Raw genomic sequence first — 11,389 nt, 5'->3', positions numbered from 1 at the left:
ATCGATTACTATCTTCTTTTCAGATATCTATGATACCATTCAATCTCTTTGATGGCCAAAATTTGAAAGCATATGCCCTGGAGTTACAAGACTGTAAATGTTCAGATTTACTTAGACTGGACCATGTAATTTTTTTTGATGTTTTTTTACAACCGGGCTCCATTGCATTAAAGGAAATAACCAGTTCATTACAACAAAAGTAATTTTCTTGACATGTCTATTGTTTTATCTAACTATGGATGGGTGTGGCAAAGCACGCTTTCAGGATGCATTGGATGAATGCTAAATGTGCTACTTAGATTGATAAGGAAAATATACATGAGCTGATGTGTACAATTTCATGTCATACCGTATGAAAAAATATGCCTTCGTTCATATCGTCTTTACATATTGCTTCCCTGCCGTCTAGCTTAACTGAGATTGAAGGTGGACATGGCCAGATGTACATTGATTAGCGGAAAATAGTTGGCATATGCTCTATAGGCGAGATTTTTTGGTGGTTCTTTCAGAACAATAGACAAATATGTACAGCTTAATATACCTTAGTTTCCTAGCCTCGTTCCATGGTTATAGAAATATAATTTGGGTTACTCCATTTTGGTATTGTCTGTTCATGTTGCTACTCTACTATATGGCATACCCATACTAGGTATTGCTACTTTATGTTTCTATATGCACTGTAGCACTTGGCTACTTAATGTGGCTGAAAGATATAAATTCTGTTGGTTCCAAGTATACCAAAATTTCTCAAGTATTCATTCTGTCTAAATATAGTAAAAAAAAACCTTTCCCTCTCTAATATATGGGAATTCCTGTCAATCTACCATAAAAGTGGGCGCAAGCCTAAAAGTAGAGCCTGAAAGTGTCACGGTTTCATAGCACGTGGCAAGGGATTTCATCCTTTGGCCTGTAAAGCAACGAAATCCTGCAACCTCCAGTGGGCAGTGGTGAAGCAGAACCATTCTTTCAATCCCTTTATTCTGTTATTCTTCGATTAGTTCATGTGTTTTTTTCATTTGTTCTGCTTGCTATACATGGATCTAGAAGTACTGCAATTGGAGGCACAAAATCCATAGACCTCGAAGTGATGTGAATCACTCTGCCTGGAGTACATCCATTATTAGTTAGTTGTCCCAAACTGTTACAAAACCACGCAAATAAAAGTAGATCAACAACGAACAAGAACATAGATTTTTACGTGGAAAACCCAAACGGGAAAAACCACGAAACGCACGGCGGCGCTCTCACTATAATTGGAGGAGTGTTACAATACACGAGAGGACAGACCCTCTACGTGATATGGAGAAACTCTCTCATCTATTCTATGACTACCTTGCACTATATATAGGGGCAAACAACTCTCTTTCTTGGTGGACACGAAATAGAGTTGTAGATGTGCTACGTCTAGCACGTTTGGTACGCCGTAGTCCGTTAGGACTCCTTCCATAGTACAACAGGTAAACAGATTTCGGAACACAATACAACAAACTCCACCTTGAGCCGAAATCCCTTGCAACAGTCATAGATAGCATCAACTCCTCAACTAAAGTCATCACAAGTAAACCTTGTGCCTTGAAACGTCCATAGGACTAATAAACTTCTCACGAAGTCAAATTTGAGCAAATTAATCTTAGGTCGTCAAGAAAACAACACAGCTATCAACAAAGCGGACAAACGAACTTGGATCTCCAATATAACCCAACAAAAAATCCGAGTCTGTGCCACTGACCTCAAAGAAAACTGAAACTGCTCAATCATCAAATGACATAAGTCATCATATCTCCTGTGGTGTCTGAACGAGCGCATAGCTCATAGTGCAACATCTTCGTGCACATAACATTGTGAAGAACTCATCTCATAGAATCTAAACGTGCTACAAAACTGAAAGCACAAACCTTGGCAAACATACTCATACGAGAGCATCTGGTACGAAGGGCATCACGTACACCAAAAACTGCCGATCTGTAATGGCTAATGAAAATCCATGACATGGTCAAAAACTGTCTCTGTAGAACATCTGTCGGATGAAGGAACCTCAACATGCAATAGAGCTTCAACTCTGCAATAGACCCCTCTTGAAAGAGCATAGACAACTGAATTGCACTGAAACTTACAGTACTAAATATTATAGTATCTAGCAGAAAACAATCTCCACTTGCATCTCAAATAATCTTCATCACGAACTTGTTTAACAAAGCAAAACCTTCACATGTATAACAGCAAAAACTTGGAGAGCAAAGAGTATAATGCTAGCTACCAATAGGCATAAAAATTACCTCCTCCATATTTTTTTTTCTGAATTGTGTTCATGTAAATGCAGCAATATAACACCATCTGAAATTTGCACCCATGATATATCCCAGCAGGTTATAACTCCAATAAATATGAACAATCATAAAACTTACTTGAACTTCCAGTCTCCAAATAAGATAACCCAAAACGAACAAGTCGTCATAGAATGCCGCAAATATAACCGCCTTAATGTTGAACTCAAACCATAATTTAATTCAACAAACTCCACCTTAAACAGAACAAAAAACGATGATCATCTCAGCGGCAAATCATCGATCATAGGTGGCGCGGATAGAACCGGTATTGGGACCGGGATAGAGCATGGGTCAATGCTCGAGCTGGAAAAACAGATTGTTCAATCCTGTCCGTGCCGTCTGTAACATCAGTATAAGCTGCATCTGTGCCAAATTTATCCGCATCTTGACTTGTCATAGGAGAACCTTCCGTCACGATTCATCCGTGAAAAAAGTAGTACAAGCCAAAGAAAAACTCTTGGTAGAATAAATTGCGGACAAAAACTGAAGTAAATAGCACCTGGTACTGCCTCGGGTGAACACAGCAATACGAAGTAGCACTAGCCGAACCTGATTGTCTTTTCATACCTCGCCTGGGAACATGATCCATTAATCGATGCAGTAATTCTTATTGAACCGTCTGGTGTACAACTTTATCCGGTATATACGCCTGGCCGGACAATTACACACGGACGGAAAAACTGAAAGCTAGCGATCTCCGCGACTTGATGCGATGGTGTAGATCGGTAAAGAAAAACCATAGCCAAAAGACGACGCATTGGATGCTGCCAACGGAACTTGATCAAAGATGATTGAACTGCTGTGTGTATGTTGCTTCACGCGTGTGAGATTCCCACACACTCAACGGAACGGCAGAGGCTGCAGGCACTCGGCGACCTGGCAGAAACAGATCCAACTCCAACAAAACGGATCTGCACGAAAGCTGCGTACCTGACTCCGACGGAAACTGTGTTCGGCTATAGATCCAATCTCAGGAAACGGGAAATCGAGGTGCAGCTGCTTGATGCCGCGAGACGCGGCGGTTGATCCAAACGAGCGCAGCGGAAAGTCTCCCGGGTAGCAGATCAATCTTGAAACCTGAAGCTCTGATACCATTTGTTATAAAACCACGCAAATAAAAGTAGATCAACAACGAACAAGAACACAAATTTTTACGTGGAAAACCCAAACAGGAAAAACCACGAAACGCACGTCGGCGCTCTCACTATAATTGGAGGAGTATTACAATACACGAGAGGACAGACCCTCTACGTGCTATCAATATGGAGAAACTCTCTCACCTATTCTATGACTACCTTGCACTATATATAGGGGCAAACAACTCTCTTTCTTGGTGGACACGAAATAGAGTTGTAGATGTGCTACGTCTAGCACGTTTGGTACGCCGTAGTCCGTTAGGACTCCTTCCATAGTACAACAGGTAAAAAGATTTCGGAACACAATACAACATGAACCATTTTCTAAGAATTTATTAAAAAATTATTGGATGAATAAATAGAGCTACATCAATTAATCTGGGCTCAAAGGATTACTAATTTTATTATTTTTTCATTTTACATTTTTGGTTAGTGGACCACTGATTTGATGTTTTGTGATGATACTCAAAATTTATAAGCAAATATGCATGGCTTGGTGTCTATATTATATAATATATATGCTAAATTAATTGAACCATGCTAATTTTATCACATGTCATCATAATATAAACATCTTAAATATCTCAATCTTCCTTCTTTTAAAGATGGACGGACGCGACAACGCGCGCTTTTATGATCTAGTATTTCCGTAAGATCCATCCCGTAGGTCTAGCTTTTCCGTTCTCACATAAGGGTAGAGGACCCAGTACTACGGCTCCAAGTTTCCAACTGAGCTCACACAAGCAAATCAAGTGTTGTCGCTGGAGTGATCCTGTCCTCTAGCTCCAAATCGTGGAGAAATGGAGCATGCCGCCAATTGTTCTAATCTACTATGTACGAAAAAATGTCTCTTACAAGCTGACACTAATGAAAGGAACTGATCCTGACATTCAACCTAAAATGCCTACGATGCCTAGTAAGAGACCCGAAATTCCACTCTTCGAGATGCTACTAGTGCGGATGTACTATACTGCCTTCTGAAGAATGCAACAGGTGATTAGTCCAGGATAATTAAGATCCAGTGAGGAGAAAGTTCTGCGACAAGCTCCTCATTGCCTAAATTGCTTTGCACTTTACTCCAAGCAAAAAAAAAAAAAAAAAAAACATGGCGGTTTTCGTGGACTCCTTAATATTAGAATTTAGAAACTCAGACATGTGTGTATACCTGCTTGAAAGAATCTGCTCGTCAGCGAAACAAGGCAACATACGTTCAGATTCTCCTCTGATAATATCCTTCTGCACAAGCTGCGTTGACTTTGCATTGCGCCCGCCCTTTTCCAAGATAAGTTTTTTTTTTCCTTTCAGAGTCCATACATGATCAGTTGGTCATATATAGAAAAGTGCACACTAGCTTGTGTAACTATGGGAGCCCGAGCATGCGATGTGGAGGCTCAAAAATAAATTATCTTCTTTTTTGAAAAGTGAAAACCCACTGTAATCATATGGTCCTCTTCGCGGACAGAGTTAATTTGCACTGCTCAAGTGCCGACTTCTATTAAAAAAATGCGTTGCACGGCCTATAAGTGTTGGGGTGTTGCCAACGTACAAAGCTCCATGGACGATGGTTGCCAATGGTCTGCCGGGTATATATATGACCACAAACCTGCACTTGGTGTTGTAATAGGGTCTAAAGTTACTGATTGGTCAACCGGCAGGAACGCTATGCTGGCTGTGGCGATGTTGTGTGGGACAATGATAAGGTATACCCGCCTCCTCGTCCACATTGTCGTTGGAGATTGCGCCATCAGTGTTGAGGAGGGCGGAGAATCGTCTAGTCCTAGCTCCCATGGAGTTGTGGATCTCGTCTAGTTTACATGTGTTGCGGCTTTAGTATTAGAAGATTTTGATCAATTGAAGAGTTCAATGACTTCGGCTCTAGGGTGTTGTTCCTTAGGGGCACGTGCATGAATGAAGACTTTTCGACTGTCATCAATAACGTCAAGCCGCCTCCGGTGGGAGAGCGGCGATAGTGGCTCGTCAACGGCTCGCTTTGACGGCGGTAGTGGTCCTTAGATGGTCTAAGGACCTTGATATAATTTTCATTATATTTGAGATGCTTTGTCCTTCCTGTGAACTTCTATAACAGATCTAGAATTTCTTGGAGAAAAGAGACACTATATACCAACACTACCTCAGAAAGCAGATCATCCGGGGGTTGTTATGTCTACTCACTCTATCTCCACTTCATCCGATTATGTTCTCTTCCCACGGAAGTAAACTTATCAGGAGGGTACATCTGAATTCGCAATTTACTATCGCTGCACTTCTCTAGCTAGGAGTAGCTTCTTAATCTTGTGGAATTATGTATGGGCCATACATGTACACCGCTACTGTACATGGATGCATGGATCATGGGGATGTTAGTTGGGCATTATTAAGGGTGCACATCACATGCCACACCGTGCTGCGAAGATAGATGGCCGGCTAGCTCCCGGCTGTGATGGATCGGCGCCGCGACATTCGGAGGCCCAATAATGCATGTGTGGTTGCACTCGCTCACCAAATCATCCTGTCCTTGGAAAATTAGTTCCCATGGATACATCATCACGGACACGTACTGATCTGTACATGAGCAAATGGTCGAGTTATTTGTTTCGTTAGTATGAATGAAATGGGACCGGTGAACTCCTTTAGTCCTAGAAAGGGAGAACTAATTGTTAGGCAGCCCTCTATATTCGGTTATACCTATCATTTTTAGTGCTTGATATTTGTTATTAATCAGACTATTATGGTTAGGATTTGTATTGATCCCTTCCTTGTATATCTTGTGTAATTGCCTATATATATGAGATAAGGGAAAGACCGCGATTGTGTGGCAAGTCATTCTACTTTCTAATTCTATCATGGTATCAGCCAAACGATTCTCCTCCTTCCCCCTCCACTACCGCCGCCGCCCTAGGGTTGCGCCGAATCCTTCCGGCCTCCTCCTCCGGCCGCCGCTCCCATGGCCGCTGATGACCTCCCCAGCCCACACGCCTCCCTCTGGGCTCAGGCCACCGCCGTCCAAAACATCAAAAGCATGATCCCTATTACCCTCGATCTCAAGGCCTCCAACTTCACCAAGTGGCGGGACTTCCTCACCATCGCCGTCACGCAGTACGCCCTCACGGATCACCTCGTCACGTCCATCCCTCCGGTGGAAGCGGAGTGGCTGCGGCTGGACTCTGTGGTTCTTCGGTGGCTGTACGGCTCCATCGCCTCTTACATCGCCGACATGGTCATGGCCGCGGGCACCACCTCCTTCGCCGTCCTAACCGACATCACTGACCTCTTCCGCGACAACTAGCAGGCCAGTGCTGGCTACCTCGGGCAGAAGTTCTCCAACATCACGCAAGAGGACAAGAGTGTCACCGACTACTGCCTCGCCGACGTCAACGCACCGTCACCGACAACGCCCTGGTGTGGAACACCATCAAGGGCCTCCACGACCACTACAAGGACGTCAGGAACCTCCCTGTCCTCACGACATGCACCTCCTTCCTTCAATTTCGCAACATGCTTATTCTCCAGGAACTGAAGCAAAATTGTCATCTAGCTCGTCCTCACATGCGGTCTTGTACACCGCCCCTCCCGCCGGTGGCTCTCGCGGCCCTGCACCACCACCGCCGTAGCCCCACGCTGGGCACCCCGGCTTCGGCGCCCCCACGCCCTATAGCGCCCCCTGTGGAAACGGTTCGGGCCGCTACCGTGGGAAGAAGAAGCAACCTGCCGCCCCCGTCTTCCCAGCACACAACATCCCTGGAGGGGTGCCATCCACATGTACCCGGGCCAAGGCGGCTCCGTCTTCCACCAGGTCGGCCCCGTCCCTAACGCATGTCTCCTCGGATCGTAGCCACGCCTGCCGCCACACCATGTACATGGCTCCATGGCCATGCCTGCGGCGTCGCCTACGACATACACCCCGTCACCCGCGATGTACACCCCGTCGCCCGCGATAAACACCTACACCGGCTACACCAACTACGGCGCCCCCGCGCAGCCGACTTGGGACCCGTCCGCCCTCGCGAGCTACTTCAACACCATGAGCCTACAAGCTCCCTCGGAGTGGGTCATAGACACTGGAGCCTCCGCTCACATGTCTTCGGACGCCGGTAACCTCACCTCCACACACACATATTATGGTTCGATATGGCTCTTCTATTCATGTCTCTAACTCTAGCCATACTTCTCTTTCTTCCCCATCTCATTGCCTTACTCTTCGCGATGTTCTTGTCACTACACGCATAGTCAAAAATTTAATTTTTGTTCGTCCGTTCACTCGTGATAATCTTTGTTCTGTTGAGTTTGACCCGTGGGGCTTTTCTGTGAAGGACCTCAGGACAGGCGCCGTGATTCTCAGGTGCAGTAGCTCGGGATACCTATACCCGATCACCTCCCTGCCGCACGCCCTCACCACCGTCGCCTCCAACTCCACCCTTTGGCACCGGTGTCTCGGTCACCCCTGGCCTCGATGTTTTCCGACGCCTCGTCTCCACCTCCTCGCTCCCCATGAATAAAGTGCTCAAGGATCCTAGTTTATGTCATGCGTGTCAACTCGGACGTCATGTTCGTTTACCTTTTTATGTTTCTACCACACATACTAAGTGTCCTTTTGAATTAATACATTGTGATTTGTGGACTTCCCCGTCGAGAGCGTGTCTGGCTACAAATATTTCTTAGTCATTTTAGATGATTTCACTCATTATTCATGGACGTATCCGCTCCCCTTGAAATCTGAAGCTTTCCCAATTTTATCTAATTTTCGTGCTTATGTCGCTACCCAATTTTCTCTCTCGCTTCAGGCAATACCGTGGGACAACGGGCGCAAATTTGATAACCGCACTCTTCAGGATCTGTTCGTGCAACACTGCTTTCTCCTGCGTGTTTCGTACCCCTACACTTCTCCTCAAAACAGTGAAGCCGAACGCATCATTCGCACTGTCAACGACATAGTAAGCATGCTCTAATTTCAAGCTAGCATATGCCTTCTACCTTTTGGGTTGAAGCGCTCTATTCGTGCCGATACCTCCTAAGCAGACTACCGACTAAAGCTCACGCCGCGCCATGTCTATACTTGGCTCTATTTTCACAATGACCTAGCTACACTCTATTTCGCACTTTTGGCTGTTTGTGCTATCCAAACCTTTCCGCCACCATGTCCCATAAACTGTCGCATCGCTTGAGCGCATGTGTACTTCTTAGTTATCCTTCTAACCATCATGGCTAGCGTTGCATGGAACTTGAACCTCGTCGTATCATACATGTGGTTTTCGACGAAACTCGGTTCCCTTTTGCACCACATTTCTCTGTCACTAATATGCAGCAGGAGGACGAGCCTCCATCGCCACTTGATGTCGATCATCTCAACGAGCTGCCCTCGGTCCCCGTGCACCCCATGCATACTGGGCCACGTGGAGCGCGTGAGGCGTCTCCACCGGCTTACCCTGTGACGCCCTCGCCGGCCTCCTCGGCTAGCACACCGGCCTCCTCGGTTCGGCCCACGCCAGCCTGTTCGGTGCCCAGCTCGCCCTCGTCGGGTTCGCCCACGGAATCCTCAGGCCGTGGCCTAGCTCCTGCGGTTCCGACCTCCTCGAGCTCGTCCTCGTCCATCTTGACTTTGTCCAGCACATCGACACGACCGCCATCGCCCGCCCCTGCTGCCCCTGTCCGACAGATGGTCACCCGTCGTCAGGCTGGCAAGATCATTGGTCCGCGCGAGCGTCTCAACCTCAACACCACGACCGTCGCTGCTCCATCGCCCATCCCCAAGTCCGTTCGTGGTGCACTCAAAGACCCGAACTGGCTAGTGGCCATGTCTGACGAGTACGGCGCCCTCCTCGCCAATGACACGTGGGATCTTGTGCGACCCCCCCCCCCCCCGCCAACATCAATGTCGTCTTCGGCAAGTGTGTTTTTCGCCACAAGCTGAAGCCTGATGGTAGGCTCGATCGCTACAAAGCACGATGGGTGATGCGCGACTTCTCCCAGGAGCATGGCATCGATTTCGACGAGACCTTTAGCCCGGTGGTTAAACAAGCTACCATACGGGTTATTCTCTCCGTCCGTCGCCCTCTCCTCCAACTGGAAGATCGGTTAGCTCGATGTTAAGAGCGCCTTCCTCCATGGTCATCTTGATGAGGTGGTGTTCTATCATCATCCCATTGGATTCGTCGACTCTGCGCGTCCTGATCATGTGTGTCCCCTCAACCGCACACTCTTTGGCTTGGAGCAAGCTCCTCGTGCGTGGTATCACCGCTTTGCGACCTTCATCACCACCTTCGGCTTCACCTGCTCCAAGTCCGACATGTCACTCTTCATCATGCATGGCACTTTCGGCACGGCCTACCTACTCCTCTACGTCGATGACATCATCCTCACGGCATCCTCCTCGACCCTGCTTGAGCGCGTCATCACCGCTCGGAGTTCGGAGTTCGCTATGACAGACTTGGGCGATCTACATCACTTCCTCGGCCTTGCCGTTCGACGTGATTCCCAGGGGATGTTTCTCTCCCAGACGCAGTACGCTCTCGAGATTCTCGAGCGTGCTGGCATGAGCACCTGTCACCCTGCCTCGACGCCGGTGGATACGTCACCAAAGCTTGCTTCTGCTGCTGGTTCTCCGGTTGCTGATCCTTCGTATTATCGGAGTCTCGCCGGTGCTCTCCAGTACCTGACTTTCACCAGGCCCGACATCGCCTATGTCGTCCAGCAGATCTGTCTGCACATGCATGATCCTCGAGACTAGCACTTGACCCTGATCAAGCGTGTGCTTCACTACTTCAAGGGTACTGTACACCATGGTCTTCAGCTCGCACCGTCCACCATGGATCATCTCGTGGCCTACACCGACGCAGACTAGGCTGGTTTCCCTGACACACGACGCTCCACCTTCGGCTATTGTGTGTTCTTGGGTGACAACCTTGTCTCCTGGTCGTCTAAGCGCCAACATACCGTTTCTCGCTCAAGTGACGAGGCAGAGTATCGGGCAGTCGCCAATGGTGTTGTTGAAGCCACTTGGCTCCGTCATCTTCTCCACGAGCTCCATCGACCTCTCCCCAGCGCCACGGTTGTCTTCTGCGACAATGTTAGTGTTGTATACATTTCCACGAATCATGTTCAGCATCAGGGGACCAAACACATCGAGATCGATCTTCACTTCGTTCAAGATTGTGTGGCGCTTGGGCACATTCGAGTTCTTCATGTGCCTTCATCTCGACAATTCGCGGACATCTTCGCAAAGGGCCTACCATCACCACTGTTATCCCATTGGGGGGGGGGGGGTGGTGGTGTTAGGCAAACCGAATATGCCCTCTATATTCGGTTATACCCTGGCATCTTTAGTGCTTGATATTTTTTTTATTAATCAGGCCATTATGGTTAGAATTTGTATTGATCCCTTCCTTGTATATCTTGTGTAATTATCTATATATATGAGATATGGGAAAGATCACGATTGTGTGGCAACTCATTCTCCTTTCTAATTCTAGCACTAATCTATGGTTCCATGGTTAGAAGTACAGATCCTCAGTCTATCAGAGTTTAAGTATGTTTGACACTTTGATGTTTTATAAAGAAATAGCTTTTTATTGGAAGGCGACTTCCCATCGTCATCGTGTTACTTGTGGTAACTTCGTCAATATCAAGATCGGCGAGATCAATTTCTTGAACTCAGTATTTTTGGAGGTGCTCATAGAGGTATGCCATGCAAGCTTTCGTTCATAGGGGGAGAGTGTATGTACATATATTTAAGTGTATGTGTTTATACTATGTTTCGAAAAATAAAATCCAAGGAAGGAAAACAAATATCTATGGATTGAGTGTATGTACGTACTTTTAAGCGTCTGTCTTTATAATTAACCGTGATGCTAGGCGGTCGCCATTTTATGGTCAAGCTATGGGGCGCTATTAGCATATGACAGAAGAAAAAAAAAATCTATAAGTATGTAA

The sequence above is a fragment of the Lolium rigidum genome, chromosome 6 (assembly GCF_022539505.1).
Source record: "Lolium rigidum isolate FL_2022 chromosome 6, APGP_CSIRO_Lrig_0.1, whole genome shotgun sequence".
In the NCBI taxonomy this organism is placed as follows: Eukaryota; Viridiplantae; Streptophyta; class Magnoliopsida; order Poales; family Poaceae; genus Lolium; species Lolium rigidum.
The sequence above is the reverse complement of the archived record's forward strand: the minus strand, read 5'-3'. Positions refer to the sequence as shown.